We start from the raw sequence: 17,040 nt of genomic DNA, 5'->3' as shown, positions 1-17,040 counted from the left end.
GCCGACGCCCGGAAGGGTCCCGCCGCCATCTTGTTGTCGCCTGGAAGCCGCTAAGCCGCCATTTTCTCACCCGTGTTCCGCTTATCCCTTGCCGCCGCCGTACGGCAATAGTCCTTCACCTGCCTTGGCTGCTCCATCGGCCCCTGGTGCCACGCCTCCTCAAACCCCTCAGCTGTATCTGCTAAATCCGCAGCCCACGCCGCAGCAACCCCAAACTTGGCTACCCTTTACAGCGGAAGAGGTCAGAACCCTCCGCAAAGCTGTAAAGGAAGACGGGATTGGCAGCCCTTATGCGCAGCAACTACTTGAGGAGTTGGAGACCCAACTCGTTCTCCCATATGACTGGATTGCACTAGCCCGTGCCATCCTGACGCCGGGTCAATTTATTGAATGGCGCGCCCATTATCAAGCGGCTGTTGACCGGCAAATCGTGGAGAATGCCCAAGCTGGCGTCCTCGATCCCTCCGATGCATACACGGGGACCAACAATTATGCAGACCCTCGTTCTTACCTCCAAATTGACCCAGGGTTTTGGCACCGGGTAAAAGTCCTCGTCCAGCAGTCTTTCTCTCTAGTCTCCACCAAGCAGCCCACCAAGATCGCGCAACTGCTTCAAGACTCTAATGAGACTTTCCCAGCATTTGTCGCCCGCGTCCTGGAAGCCTGTCAGCGGAAGATTTCCAGCGAGGATGCCCAGTTTGCGCTGGCCAAAGAACTTATCATAGACGGATGCCTTGCGCCATTCCGAGCCGTAGTCCTTCCTATACGTGATAAAGCTCTGCACGAGTGGGTCCTTGCTTGCCGCGACATCGACCCGCAAGTCAAAACGCTCACCGCTGCCTTTGCGTCTGCCATGGCTGTTTCATCCACCTCCACTTCCGTCTGCTTTCGATGCGGCCAGCCCGGCCATTTTGTCTGCGAGTGCTCTCAGCCAGGCCCAGCGCCTCGCTCCGACCTGCCGTCGCGGCGACCAAGGGGCCCTTCTACGCCATGTCCGCATTGTGGGAAAGGATATCACTAGGCCCGTGACTGCCGTTCTGTCCAAAGTCCTCAGCAGCCTTTAAACTCCCAGCGGGGCAGGCCTCAGCCCCTCCCCCAAGAGGCCTCCAGAAGAGTTCCCAAGCCATAATGTGGACAATGCCCATCACGCACCGCCAGAGACCCTCATTAGAGCTTAAAATCGATGGGCAATGGCTTGATGGGCTTCTGGATTCTGGCGCTGAAGTCTCCTGTGTTCCCTTCGAAATCGCCGCATTCAATCACTGGCCCCTCGAAACCGGCCCTCAAGTCATCGGCGCCACAGGAGCCGCTGCTTCCTGGAAAACATCCCAGCCTCTGCATTGGAGCGACCGAGAAGGCCACGAAGGCCAAATTCGTCCACTCGTCCTCTCGTCAGTCCAGACAATCTTATGGGGGAGAGATGTCCTCAGCCAGCTAAAAGCCTGAATCACCACAGAAGCCTTCTCAGCTGCGCTGCGCCCCCCTCATAGGGGCCACTGCTCCCATCGCAAAACCTGACCCTATCCCTCTGGAATGGGACACAGAGGAGCCCATCTGGGTTGAGCAGTGGCCCTTGCCAGCTCACAAGCTGCAAGCTCTCTCTGCCCTCGTCGAAGAACAGCTACAAGCAGGGCATATAGAGTCATCCACTAGTCCCTACAATTCACCGGTCTTTGTCATTAGCAAGAAGAACACCGGCAAATACTGCCTTCTCCACGACCTCCGTGAGATCAACAAACATATTAAGCCTATGGGGTCACCTCAACCAGGATGCCCGCATCCCACCGCAGTCCCCCAGCATTTTCATGCGGCAACCATCGACATCAAGGACTGCTTTTTCTCTATTCCTCTTCACCCCCGGGACTGTCCGAGATTCGCATTCACGGTCCCACGCATCAACAACCAAGGCGCAGCTCAGTGATTTCAGTGGCGCGTATTGCCCCAAGGCATGCGCAACAGCCCAACTATGTGCCAACTGTATGTCAACCATGCTGTTGAGCCGCTGCGCTCCAAGTTCAATCCGGAGCACACATACATCCTCCACTACATGGACGACCTCCTTTTAGCAGCGAGCTCCAGTGCGCTCCTCAATGATCTGCTCTCGGCAATAATAACAAACCTCTCCAGCCTCGGGCTTACTGTGCAGTCTGACAAAATAAACCTCCAGCCTCCTTTTCAATTCCTAGGCTTTCATTTTCATCGGTTTATCCAGCCCACAAGCCCAAAAATCCACCTCTCTCCGAGGATGACATTAACTGAGCTCCAACAGCTCTGCGGGCAAATCAATTGGCTTCGCTCGGCGCTTCCCATCACAACAGCGCAAATGCAGCCTCTCTTCGAGCTTTTGCAGACAAGGGACAGCCCTCCAATGGCACCACTCACAGCATCACTATCACTCCTGCGGCCCGAGAGGCCGTCCAACAAGTCAGCGCCGCCCTGCAACAGTGTCGCCTGGAGCGGTTCTCCCCCACCCTTCCAATCTTGGCTTTAGTTCTGCCAACGCCAATCGCTCCCACAGGTCTCTTGTGGCAAGATGGCCCTCTCCTTTTTCTGCATACGTCAAAGAGCAAACTCCTGAAAATCTGCCCTTTTATAAGGGGCTGGATCACGTTGGCCACTGACTTAGTACTTCTCTCCATACAAACGTATGGCATCCCGCCACACACTATTGTTTGGCCTTTGGATGCCAAGGAAGTTACCTCCCTCATCATGAACAATGCCCAAATGCAGAGCCTGGTAGAGCTCTTTTGCGGCTCCTTTGACAACCACTATCCTCATCACCGATTGCTGCAGGGAATGTCTCAATTGGCGTTTTCCAACCCGTTCCGTCCATTGCCCGCACGGAACCCGATCCCTTCAGCCATCACTGCCTTCACAGATGCCTCAAAAACGGCGTTTGCTGCCATCATATACACTCCTGGGAATCCTGAGCCACGGCAACTGCTGTTCACAAATGACTTTTCTGTTCAAGTGGGCGAGCTTCTAGCTGTCGCTGCAGTCCTCAATCTCCACCCAGACCAGCCTCTCAACATCTTTACTGACAGCCTGTACACTCTTCAGGTATGTTGCAGCCTCCCGCTTGCTACTTTCCTACCAGGTGACTCAAACATCGATCGGGTGCTCGCCTTCGTGCAGTGGCTGCTTGAAGAACGGCAGCAGCCCTAGTTCATTGCTCACATCAGAAGCCATTCGGGCCTTCCGGGGCCTCTAGCTCAAGAAAATGACCTTGCCGACGCTTCAGTGTCCGCCCGCCAAATAAACCCAGTCACCCTTCATGAAGACTCTATCGATGGACCGCAGCTTGGAGACTTTGTCAACCAAGCTAAGCTTCTGCATTCCCAATTTCACTTCTCTGCGCGGTCCATCCGGAAGCTCTTCCCAGACCTACCCATTGAAACCTGCAAACACCTTGTGCGCGCGTGTCGGACTTGCGCACCACTGCTGCCACTTGGGCCTTTGCAGCCTCAGGGTGTTAACCCCCGCGGCCTCTGCCCAAATATCATCATCCTTTTAGCCCTCACTGTGGGCCCCTGGGCCATCAGAAGGATAGTCCACCTTGCCAAAGACCAAGCCAATGCAGTGTTCAGCTCCTTTGTACAAGTCCACTGCCAACGCCTCGCCACCGCTGAGTCCCCCCCCAGCCGTCCTCCACGTCCCTTCCGCCCGCGCCACCTGCTCCAGACCGCACGCCTGTAGCTTCTTGTCTTCCTCCCCCTCGGGCGAGGGATTCAGGGACATCACGAGCCCGTTTCGCTGGCAAGGCTCGACGCGCGCCAGGCGCCGGCGTGCGCCGACCCTAATGGCGGGCACATGCATCCTGGCCAGATGCTATGTCGTCCGCTCACGGCCAGCTGGTCCTCGTGGTCTCCCCCCACCCCTCGTCCTATCCCCGTGCCCGTCCCTATAACCTCCTTTTCCTCCTACTCTTCCTCCTAATCCTTGTCTTTTGTTGCTGCGCACGCCGAGCCATTCACACCCACCGTGCGCACCAAAACTTGTTGCTTCTATTTCTTTTTAAAACAAAAGGAGCAATTGTTGCCGCCTTTCTTCACCCCGCCTCCCCTGTCAGCCCCCGCCGCCCTTCCCGCCAGTCCCGCCCATATTGCCAACCTACAATCTGCCCTCTTCCCCAGTAACTGCTTACCTCAGGTCTATCCATCAGCTTCAGCCTGTCCACAGCCGCCCCTTAGCCAACCCTCCCTTCATCACGCCCCTCCCTCTACCCAACCCTATATAGCTAAGTGTACTTCTGTAATAAAGCAGACCTGTTCTTACGCTCAAGCGGTCTCCGTGGTTTTTCCCCAACCGCGTGTCCCCCACGCCTGGAGAACCGGTGCTCCCTCTTGGGGCACCCCCCGCCAGTGGTTCGGCAGGAGCAAGCCCCCCCGACTCTTGGGCCTGAGCGAGGACGAAACCCTCTCGCTCAGCTACACTCAGTCAAAGGATTTGGACAGATGTTGTCAGATTGTGTATCATCATCATCACCATTGCATTTGAAGATTGCTTATTATGTGCCAGGAAATATGCTTGATATACACTGACTCATTTAATCCTCACAATAATCTATGAATAGATAGTATAGTTATCTATGTTTTGCAGATAAGGAACCTAGTCCAAGGTCATAAAAAGTAGCCAGATTCAGAACCAGGTAGCCTGATTTACTTTACATCTTCACCAATGAAGTGTAACAGTACTCACCCCATCTCTCACAATAATTCTTTGTAGTAAAATAGCTGCTGCTTTGAAAAATGGGTGCATATGCTTCATTGATCAGGATAACATGGGAAAAAGGATATTGTGGAAGAGAAAAGAAAGAGTGCCATGACCTGGAATGGTGAAATACTTTTTTCTAACAAGTATTGGAAGGTTCCACATTTTGAGGAAATAGCCACTGACATGGGTTTGACTCCATGTAAAAAGTACTAAGATAATAAATCTCAATATAATTGCTTTAAAAAATTAAATTGCATCTATGCAAAACTGGTTTCTAATGATGACATGTCAAAACTCAGATTATCATAGAAGTGGGATTACAAAGTATAATTTAAGAAAATCATTCTAATAAGTCTAAAGGCACCTCACACTCTCTCCAGCTTTTTTCTTGCTAACACCTGCCACGGTGGGTCTGGTCTCTTGAGCAGAGCAGACTGTGAGAGGAACATGGAGCACATACTCCTCAAAGGCCAGCTAGAAAACACTTCAGAACTGAGGAGGAACCATTCAGATCTTGTTGATCAGATTTGAAAAAAACTCATAATTAGACTAAGGAAAGCCATTTAAACACCTGAATTCACTCCAGACCTTTAAAGTAATAATTTAATTTTTAGCAAGAGTAGCTCTTTCACAGGGTCGGGAGAATGTTTACTTCCATTGAACTAATTTGTTCTAAATTGAGAAAACATTTAGCAATTGAAAAAAACAAAGGCTCTTCCTTCCCCAGTAGAGGAATACAAATGAAAAGGAGAAAAACTCTAATGACATCATATGGTTTAACATTTCACCATTTTTAACTTTCTCTCCTTTGCCTTGACTAAATTTTGTCTATTTTATTTTATTTTTTTAAAAGAAAGCACATTTCCAGGTGTGACTAAAATAATAAATATATATACTTATTTTGTTAAGAAATGATTAATGATGTCATTTGCTGACAAAAAATAAACTTGTTATTTCTGGTAAAATAAATGTATCTACATGCCTTTAAAAAAAAGTACTAAGATAATGGGACAAACATTAAGACTAATGCAGATAGAAAATACTCCAGCATTACCGGCCAATGAAAATCATGAACCATTACAAGAACCATTAGGATAATTTACATTCATATATAATGTTTATATTTTGCCAGATATTTATGATCTTTTATAAAACTAGCATACTCATGGGATTCATGCTTTTAAAACCACTACACAAATACATTTTTTTAAAAGTTGGGTGCAAAATCATACCTATTTTAATGAAAACTGTTCTCTACCACAGAAAATGATTTGTGAACAATTATTTGAATTCTTCCCCTCCCCCCATTGTCTGCTCTCTATGTCCATTCATTGTGTGTTCTTCTGTGTCCACTTGCATTCTTGTCAGTGGCACCTGGAATCTGTGTCTCTTTTTGTTGCATCATCTTGCTGCCTCAGCTCCCCGTGTATGCAGTGCCACTCCTGGGCAGGCTGCACTTTTTTTGCACTGGGCGGCTCTCCTTACGGGGCACACTCCTTGCACGTGGGGCTCCCCTACGCAGGGGACACCCCTGCATGGCAGGGCACTCCTTGCATGCATCAGTACTGCGTGTGGGCCAGCTCACAGCAGGTGTCAGGAGGCCCTGGGTTTGAACCCTGGACATCCCATATGGTAGGTGGGCACTCTATCAGTTGAGCCAAATCCACTTCCCTGATGCCTTTTTAAAAAGGTAACATAACATAAAGAACTGCTCAAAATTTTATTTTATTTTTGCATTCTTCATGAGTAAAAAGCAGTCAGTAATACTTTATACTCAATTCCTTCCTTAATTGCCATTTATTTTAGGAATTATTAAAATGTATCAACTCAAATTTAGGTAAATAATTGTATGTAATTGTCTATAGCACAATTTTCCTTAATATGATTTGTATACTGTTGTAACCTCTCTTGAACAACTGAAATATGCTGCCCTTATATACATTTAGCTTTCTTCATGAGTAAGATTTATAAGTTTTATCCTTCTTTAGACACACTTTAGTATCTGACTTTCTTAACTTAAGTCAAAGTGGACTTAGACAAGCTGCCATAGAATTTAAAAAATGTTTCCACATTAGAACCTGACTATAATTAGCATAAATAGTATGTTGCCAGCTATTTAATAATAGGTTAAACAACAAAGATGAAGATAAGACTAGTATTTATTTGAAACCATATTACTGTTACGTACCTCAGGCCAAAAGTAACAAAATAAGTGGTAAGGACCATTCACATAATAAACTGTTAGTAAAAACTAATTTAGTTTCCAGTTTTCAAAATTGCTGAGTTCTGATATAATTTGAATTTATTAGTAATTTCTTAACAATTTAAAGGCTCTATTAGACTCTTTTAATGAAGTATTTCTTAACTAAAGGAAAATCCCCTTAAAAATGGCTCAAAAAAGAAAACAAATCTTGAATGAGTATGTTAAATTTGACTTGAACAAAACTCTGATTATCAGCCAGTAGTATTTATGATATTTTATCTTAACTTATAGTCTTAATTTGCATTGAATTGATTCCTAACAAAGTTAAGCACTTTTCTTATATTTAGTCACCATTTGTGTGGTTTCCTTGGTGAAATATGTTTGTAGCTTTTCTCTTACTCATTTTGTGCATTTTTGTCCTTTTTCTTAAACCTTGTGGGTTACATGCATTGCAGTTATTTTGTCCTCATTTATGACTTGCCTTTTTACTTTCTTTATGTTGTTTTTTCATATACAAAAGCTCTTAATCAACATTTTATTTTATGTTTAGTGTTTTTGTCGTGTTGTGAAATCCTTACTTATTCCACAGTATTTTATTCTAAAATAAAATAAGTTTTGCCTGTTACATTTAAGTCTTATATCTATCCATAATTAATATTTGAATGTGGTGTGAAGCAGATACCATGGCCATATATAAAACTTAATCACTCCCTCTCTGTTATGAATTGCCAACTCTGTCATGAATTAAGTTTTCATATATTTGTGGTTCTTTTTTCTAGATTCTATGCTATTTCATTGGCTATGTGCTTATCTCCGTGCCAGTAAAACATTGTCGTAATAATACAGCTTTCTAATAAATCTTGACATAAGGTAGTGCATGTCACCCCAGTTTACTTACTGTAACTGTAAGCTTTTATCCCAAATAAATAAAGGCCAACAGATTTCTGGTACTTTGCATCAGCACTTTTGGCTGACTAAAACAGAACTTGATAATGGGAAGTGGGGTATAGTCTGATGCAATTACCAAAAATGCTAGGATGATTTCATATATGGGTCAAGGGTATTTTTTGGAGGAATTGTTAGATGCTTGACAGAAAAGGCCTAGATTGCTTTGAAGAGACTGTTGATAGGAATATAGATGCTAAAGCAACTTTTGATAAGGTCTTAGAAGTAAATGATGAAACCATTTTTGGAAACTGGAGGAAAGGCAGTCCGTGTTTAAAGTCACAGAGATCTTAGCAAGGTTGACTCCTGATGTTGTATGGAAGGCAGAATTTGAAAACTACAAGCTTGGACATTTAGCCAAGGAGATTTCCAAACTAAATGGTGGAAAATTCAGCCTGGCTTTTCCTTGTAGCTTATAGCAAAATGTTAAAGGAAAGAGATAAGCTGATAATTGAATTGTTGGGCATAAAGAAAACAGAATCTGGGAAGTGGATTTGGCTCAACTGGTAGAGCATCCACCTACCATATGGGAGGTCCAGGGTTCAAATCCAGGGTCTCCTGACTCCTGTGGTGAGCTGGCCCACGTGCAGTGCTGATGTGTGCAAGGAGTGCCCTGCCATGCAAGGGTGTCCCCATGTAGGGGACCCCCAAGCACAAGGAGTATGCCCCATAAGGAGAGCTGCCCAGAGCAAAAAAAATGCAGCCTACCCAGGAGTGGTGCCACACACACAGCACACAGAGTGCTGATGCAGCAAGATGACGCAACAAAAAAGGACACAGATTCGTGCCACCAACAAGAATGCAAGTGGACACAGAAGAACACACAGCAAATGGACACAGAGAGCAGACAACTGGGGGCGGGGGAAGGGGAGAGAAATAAATAAAAAATAAATCTTAAAAAAGAAAACAGAAGCTGATTCTGGAAATTTCAAGCCTCTGGAAACCAAGCCCCCAGATGATAGTGCCCCATTTGAGAGGAACTTGTAAGTCAGAATTGAAAATGCAGTTATCCAGGAAAGACTTGTGGAGAGTCTTACTGTCTGATAGCTTGGATTTCTGCTTCCTACATACTAAACCAACAAGCTTTTTGAAAGAGCTGTATAAACAAAACCACTGGACTAAAAGGGACGTGGAGGGAGAGATAAAAGGGAAAAACAGCTTTAAGAGAAAAACCATGGAAGCTGAGGTCTGCAATTAAGGCATCTCCTTGGAACCAGAGAGTAACCCCATCCATGTGTCCAGAGAGGGTGAGTTTTCCCTGGCAATTGAAGAGGGTGGATGTTTCAGCCTGCTGTTCAGGGAGAGTTTTGCTGCCCCAGCCTACAGAGAGGGTAGCGCACATTCCTCAAGTGTTGGGGAGAGTGAGATCAACACCCCAGTGCTCTGAGAGGTGTAAATCTGTTCCTCATTGATTAGGGAGAGTGAGGTCAACACCCCATATCTCTGAAAGGGGTGGGCCTGTCCCCCATAGATTAGGGAAGGCCAAGTTGCCAACTGACTATTCTAAGAGTGTTGGGCCTGTATGCCAGAGATTAGGGAGAATGTTGCTTTTCCCTTACTGTACTAAGAGGGTTGAGACTCTACCCCAGAGACTGGGTAATGTGTGGCCATCATCCCCATGTTCTTGGAGGATGAGGTCTGGAACTCAGTTGCCACCAGATGCTTGATGAGGGTGGAACCAATAAAATGGCTGTTGGGCAAGCCTGTGAAAAGGGTGGACCTCAGTGAGGTCCCAGGTAGAAGAAATCATCATCTTAAGCATGACTGTTAGACTTTAAAATGTAATGGAATATGCCCTGAAGGTTTTCAGAACTGTAGGGGACCAGTGACTCATGTTTTCCTCCCAAATTCTCCCTGTGGTAATGCAAATGTTTATCCGATGCCTGTCCCTTTGTATATTGGAAGCAGATAAATTGTTTTGTAAGTTTCACAGGTCTACAGTGAGAGGGGACTTTGTCCCAAGACAAACTGTATTTCTATAAACTGATTGTGATGTGATTTTGTACTTAGCATTGCTACTGATTTAAGGTTTTGTTGTTTGTTTGTTTTTTAATGTTGTAAGGTCTTTTTGAAATTCAGAGGATGGAGTGTAGCAGTTTGATATTATTTATGAATTCCAAAAAGAGATATAGATTGTGTTTGGGTATAATACCCTTTGAATGATTTAAATTAAAAGGTTTTATGTTTACTTGATTAAGTTTTTAGGCCTTTGATTTGACCACATCATTAAGGTGACTCAGGGTTGAGTCCCTGCCCCCTTGGTGGGCTCTGTAAATGGAAACCCACCCAAGGAGACACATAGGAGAAGATACAGAAAAAGACACAGCAGAGAAGAGAACTGAGCTCCAGGGAGAGCCGAGCCATTAACCTGATAGTTTGCCCCTGAAGAGACCAGAGCCCTAAGCAGCTAAGAAGATCCAGAAAGAAACAAGTCCTCCAGCCTACAGCTGAGATTGGAACTAGCTGGGCCCATGGAGCCTTAAGAGGAAAGAGGAAGGCTGAACCCTCATAGATATTGCCTACCATCTTTCTTCCACACATGGCAGCTGACTTCGGGTGAGAAATCAACCTTGAGTCGGACTCTTTAGGAGCTTGTAACTGTAAGCTTTTACCCCAAATAAATACCCTTTATAAAAGCCAACAGATTTCTGGTATTTTGCATCAGCACTGTTTGGCTGACTAATACACTTATCTTCAGCCCTCTCATAAATATGGTTACGCTTTTTGCTCATTCATGTAGATATTGAATCAACTTGTCAAGTTCCTTAAATAATACTTGTTGGGACTTGGATTGGAATTTCATTGAATATTTAAATTAATTTAGGGAGTTTTTGTATCTTTATGACACTGCATCTTACAAACCATGAACTTGGCATACTTATTTGGTTTTCTTTAATAATGCTCCATAAGTTGCAGAGTTTATATGTCTTGCACAGATTTTGTTGGATTTCTTATTAGGTGTGTATACATTTTTGCTAATTCAAATAGTAATTTTTAAAAGTATATTTTCTACATGATTGTTTATCATATAATGGAAATGCAGTTTGATATTAGGAGCATTGATTTTATATTCAGATAACTTACTAAAATCTTTTTTAAATTTCAGATTATTTCTTGGCAGATTCTTTTGCATCTTCTTTGTAGGCATTCATATTAACTGCAAATATTTAGAGCTTTTTAAAAAAATTCATTCCTCATAATCGTTATCCAGTTATTTCATCTATCTTTTTTTTTTTTTAAAGATTTACTTATTTATTTCTCTCTCCTTCCCCCCCACTCCGGTTGTCTGTTATCTGTGTCCATTTGCTGGGTCTTCTTTGTCCGGTTCTGTTGTTGTCAGTGGCACGGGAATCTGTGTTTCTTTTTGTTGCATCATCTTGTTGTGTCAGCTCTCCGTGTGTGTGGCACCATTCCTGGGCAGGCTGCACTTTCTTTTGCACTGGGCAGCTCTCCTTATGGGCGCGCTCCTTGTGCGTGGGGCTCCCCTGCGCAGGGGACACCCCTGCGTGGCAGGGCACTCCTTGTGCGCATCAGCACTGCGCATGGGCCAGCTCCACACGGGTCAAGGAGTCCCAGGGTTTGAACCACGGACCTCCCATGTGGTAGACGGACGCCCTAACCACTGGGCCAAGTCCGCTGCCCTCATCTATCTTTTTTGTACTACCTGGAATCTCTGGAACAATATTAAACAGAAGGGGTGAAAGTAAGCATTCTTTTCTTATTATGATTTTTAAAAGAAAAATGCTTCTAATACTTCCCATTAAGTATGATATTTTATGTAAGATTTTGGTAGAGGTATTTCTTCAGGAAAATTATACTTATTCCTTAATGTGCTAAATCATAAATTGGTGTTAAATTTTACTGAATGCTTTTTCTCAATAAACTGAGATGATAATATAGTTTTCCTCTTTAAATTTGTTAATGTGGCTAATTATATATAGATTCTGTTGTCACAAAATCTTGAATTTCTGAGAAAAATAGAATTTCATCATAATTAATTATTTTTTTTAGATATTTATGGCTCTAACTTCTTAATGTTTTGTATTTGTATTCATGAATTAAGTGAACTTTTAAGATACAATATTTACCTAGTCTTAAGTTCCATGCTTAACTTATTAATTTTAACCTTTTTTCATTTCTACTACAAGCACGTAAGAGTTTATTTTTATTCTAATCACTATTTTAGCTGCATCCCATGAGTTTGGATTCATATATCCATATTATTTATAAATATTTACAATTTCAATTTCTTTCTCAACTCATAAGTTACTTAGAAATATATTTTTAAAAATATAATGTATGGTGATATATTAATGTATCTTTTCTTAGTTGGCTGTTAACATAATTATACTGTGGTCAAAGTTGTGCTCTGAATAATACAAAATTGTTGAAACTTTTGGAATTTGCTTTATAATCTAGTACATGGCTACATTTTATAAAGATTTTGTTATGAATTGAATCATGTCCCCCACAAAGACATGTTCAAGTCCTAGCCCCTGGCCCTTTGGATATGAACTCATTTTTAAATAGGACCTCAAAGATCCTATTAGTTAAGGTGAGATCAAACTGAATCAGAGTAGGCCTTAATCCAATATGACTGGAGTCCTTATAGACAGGAAATTTAGGTGTAGTCAGTAGGAGACAAGAGGAGGAGATGTAAGAGACAGATTGGATTATGAATTGCTAGCAAGCCACCACTGGAATGCTACAGACTTCAAAGAAGGCATGACCTGCCAACACCTTGATTTTGGACTTCTGGCCTCCAAAACTGTGAGATCTTGAATTCCTATTGTGTAGGCCAACCAGTATGTGGTATATGTTATAGAGCCCTGGCAAACTAAGACAGGTTTCCCTTTGTGCTTGAGAAGAGTCTGTATTCTCTACAAGTAGGTGCCCATTAAATCAAGTTTATTAATTCTGTTGTTTAAATTTTCCCTATCTTTACCGATTTTTTTGTTTTCTTAAAACTGCCAATATTTGACAGATGTAAGCTGATAAGATTTGTACATTTCTCTCTGTAGATAAATTTTGTATATTTTGGGCTTAATTTTTATATGCCTGTGTTTAGAATTGTTATATCTCCCTGGGAAAATTAAAGCTTTTTCGTTACTTAATGACTAACTTTTCCTAAGAATGCTTTCTGTCTTTTTCTTTTTATACTGATACTAATGTAGTTATATCAACATTTTTTGGTTAATATTCACTTGGGATATATTTTTCTATCTTTTTATTTTCATTCTTTTTCAAAGTGTTTCTTTTGTAAACAGCAAAGACCTGGTTTCATTAAAATATTTAATTTAGCAATCTATTTTTTTAACTGACAAATTTAGTCCACCTACTTCTACTATTGGAATTATTAATATAATTAATGTAATGTCTTTAGATATTGTATTTTTTTTCTATTTGTCACACTTTTTCTGTTTCATTTTTCCTCTTTCTTGACATTTTGATCAATTGAGTTTTATTTTATTTGCTATTTTTCTTCCTCCATTCCCTCCTTCTCATGGTTTGGAAATTTGCACATTATTTTTATTCTTTACTGATTCCTCTGAAAGTGGATCATGCATATTTTATATAAAAAAATTTATAAAGATAATCACTAAATTCCAGGAAGATGGGGAATTAAAGAGACACAAGACTCACTTCTTTCCCAGAAAAATTACTAGAGGACAGGCAGAAAAGGCTTGGGGAAAAAATGTTCTGGGGTTTAGGACACCAGCGGAGGGCTGGACAAACCCAGAAGAAGGGGCACAGGACAAGAAAATCCTGATGGAAAGTCTGTGAGTGAAAGTCTCTGAGCAGATGGCTTTGAATTCTCTGACCTCTGCTTGGCGGCTATGGACCGAGGAACCCCTTCTCCAGGAACTGGGAGATGGAGGGAAGCAGCCTGAGGCCGATTCAGCTTTTGGCTCACAAATGAGGTCTGCTGTGTCCACGAGCCCTTCAGGGCCCGGTGGGGCTGGGCCAGGGTTGGCTCTGGGTGCCGGCAGGGACTAAATAGAGCTGAACCAGCTCAGTCACCCTCACTGCTGACCGGACTGGTGGCTGAGGATGCAGAGGGGAGTGGAGTTACTGCCTACCTGGGGAAAGGGAGGGGCTGCCAGCAAGGCTGGAGAATTTCCCTTAAGAAAGTTTGAATTGTGAGGCCCTGAATAACCTGGAGGCAGGATCCTCTGTCACTCTGTTGCCTTCAAGGTTGCAAGGAACACACTGCTACCCAGCTTTGAACGGAGAAGGCTGTCAAAGAATGCCATCTGCTGGCAGACCAAAGAAGTGCATGTGGGGAAATTTAAATGAGAGGGTTTTTCAGGTCTTTTTTTTTTTTTAATTGACTTTGTAATAATATTACATTAAAAATATATATGTGAGGTCCCATTCAACCCCACCCCCCCTCCCCCCCCCAACAACACTCGTTCCCATCATCATGACACATCCATTGGATTTGGTAAGTACATCTTTGGGCACCTCTGCACCTCATAGACAATGGTCCACATCATGGCCCATACTCTCCTGCATTCCATCCAGTGGGCCCTGTGAGGATTTACAATGTCCGGTGATTACCTCTGAAGCACCATCCAGGGCAGCTCCATGTCCCAAAGACGCCTCCACCTCTCATCTCTTCCTGCCTTTCCCCATACCCATCGTCCACCATGTCCACTTTTCCCAATCCAATGCCACCTCTTCTATGTGGACATTGGATTGGTTGTGTCCATTGCACCTCTATGTCAAGAGGAGGCTCAGATTCCACATGGATGCTGGATGCAATCCTCCCATTTTCAGTTGTAATCACTCTAGGCTCCATGGTGTGGTGGTTGTCCTTCTTCAACTCCATCTTAGCTGAGTGTGGTAAGTCCAATAGATCAGATTGTAGGTGCTGGAGTCTGTTGAGGCTCAGGACCTGGCTATCACATTGTCAGTCCAGAGATTCAAATCCCCTAAATATATCTTAAACCCCAACATTAACTTCACCTCCAGCACATTAGCATGAAAGTCTTATGAAGGGAGATCCCATCTGAGTCCAGATTCATCACACATAAACACCATTTCCAAAGAGGGGCCATCTGCCCTGGTAGTTAACCCCATTGGCCATGACCATAACTCCCATGGGTCTCTTTAGCCCTCAAAGGAACCAATATCTGGGGGTTGTATCTGCTTTATCTGTCTCTCTGACTCTGCTCAGTTGTGCATGAGGGCAATCCTTCTGCCAGCCTCCAGACTCTTTTTTAGAAACTCGTAGCCATATAAACTCATTTCTCCTTTCCATTTCCCCCTTACTTTAGGTCAAACAGCATTTTAAAGTCATGGTATTTTATGTAGATGTGGCTATTCTGCTGATCCACATTGAACCTTCCGTATAAGGTCATTTTCCAGTTGCATCATCAGTTGGTAGTTGATAGTGGTCCCTCGTTGCCAGGGAGGCTCATCCCCGGGTGTCATGTCCCACGCTGGGGGGAAGGCATTGCATTTACATGCTGAGTTTGGCTTCGAGACTGGCCACATTTGAGTAACATGAAGGCTGACAGGAGGAAATTCCCAGGCACAATGTTGCTCTAGGCCTTGTTCTTATTTTAGGTTTATCAGCTCACAAGCATAGTCATTAGCATCAGGGGCTCACTGTTGAACCCTCACTCCCTCCCGGTCCCCGCCACTGTACCTGGGAGACTGTTGCTGCTCCCCTAGGGACCACGACAGAGCACCACTGGCCAGGAACCCGGTTTTTCAGGTCTTTACAGCCTTGTTCCCCAAGGCCCATAGAAGCCGCCTGAAACCCAATCCTAGTTCCATGGTCCAGATTTGAACAATTAACAGGAACAGTCCTAAAGACCTAGAATGTATTGAACCAAGAATCAAAGAACAGCAGTAACACACAGCCTCCTGCCCCTCAATCCCTATGAAAGAGAAAGAAATTGAGCTTCTGAGTAAACTTACCATTATAATCAGATGCCTAGACATCAGCAAAAAGTTACAAGCCATTCTAAGAAATCAGAATAAATCCAAATAGAAAAACATATACTACACAAAATGTCAAATGTCAAAGATGAGAAAATTCTGAGAACAGCATGGGAGAAGCAAACTATCACATACAAGAGATGCCAAGTAAGACTTAGTGCAGATTTCTCATCAGAAGTCATGGAGGTGAGAAGACAGTGGTATAATATAATTAGGATACTGAAAGAAAAAAAAATTGCAACTGAGAATTCTTTATCCAGTGAAATTGTCCTTCAGTATGAGGGTGAATTTAAAATATTCACATGCAAAAACCCCCAGAAACTAAGAGAGTTCACAAGAAATAATCCAGCTTTGCAGGAAGTATTAAAGGGAGCCTTAGAGCCCCAAAGGAAAAGACAGAAGAGAGAGGATTGGAGGAGAGTGTAGGAGGCAAGAAGTAGGATAGCCAAAAGAGTAAAAAGACAGACAAAAATAACATTTGACATATGAAAGCCAAAAAATCAAATGGTGGAAGTAAATAATGCATTTACAGTAATATCATTTAATGTGAATGGATCAAACTCCCCAATAAAAAGATGTAGGCTGACAGAATGGATTTTAAAAACATGAATCATCCATATGCTGCCTACAAAATACTCATTTTAGACCCAAGAACACAAATCTTCTGAAAGTGAAAGGTTGGAAAAAGATACTCAACACAAACAGCTAGACCTAACCGACATATAGAGCACTGCATCTTAAATTAGTGGGTTATACATTCTTTTCAAGTGCTCATGGATCTTTCTCCAGGATAGACCATATGCTGGGTCATAGGTAGGTCTTAATAAATATAAAAAGATTGCAATTAGACAAAGTACATTCTCAGATCAAATGGAATTAAGCTGGAAATCAATAATCGATGGGAAAAGGAATTTTCACAAATGTGTGGATGCTAAACAACACACTTCTAAATAATCAATGGGTCAAAAAGAAGTTGTAAGAGAAATTAGTAAATATATGAGATGAATGAAAAGGAAAACACAACTTATAAAAACCAGTGGGGGGAAGCGGCCGTGGTTCAACTGATAGAGTGTCCGCCTACCACATGGGAGGTCCACGGTTTGATCTGAGCTGTCCCATGCACAATGCTGCTGTGCACAAGGAGTGCCATGCCACGCAGGGGTGCCCCCATGTAGGGGTGCCCCACGCACAAGGGGTGCACCCTACAAGGAGAGCCACCCCACATGGAA

This window comes from Dasypus novemcinctus, chromosome 13, assembly GCF_030445035.2.
Source record: "Dasypus novemcinctus isolate mDasNov1 chromosome 13, mDasNov1.1.hap2, whole genome shotgun sequence".
NCBI classification, from domain to species: Eukaryota; Metazoa; Chordata; class Mammalia; order Cingulata; family Dasypodidae; genus Dasypus; species Dasypus novemcinctus.
The sequence above is the reverse complement of the archived record's forward strand: the minus strand, read 5'-3'. Positions refer to the sequence as shown.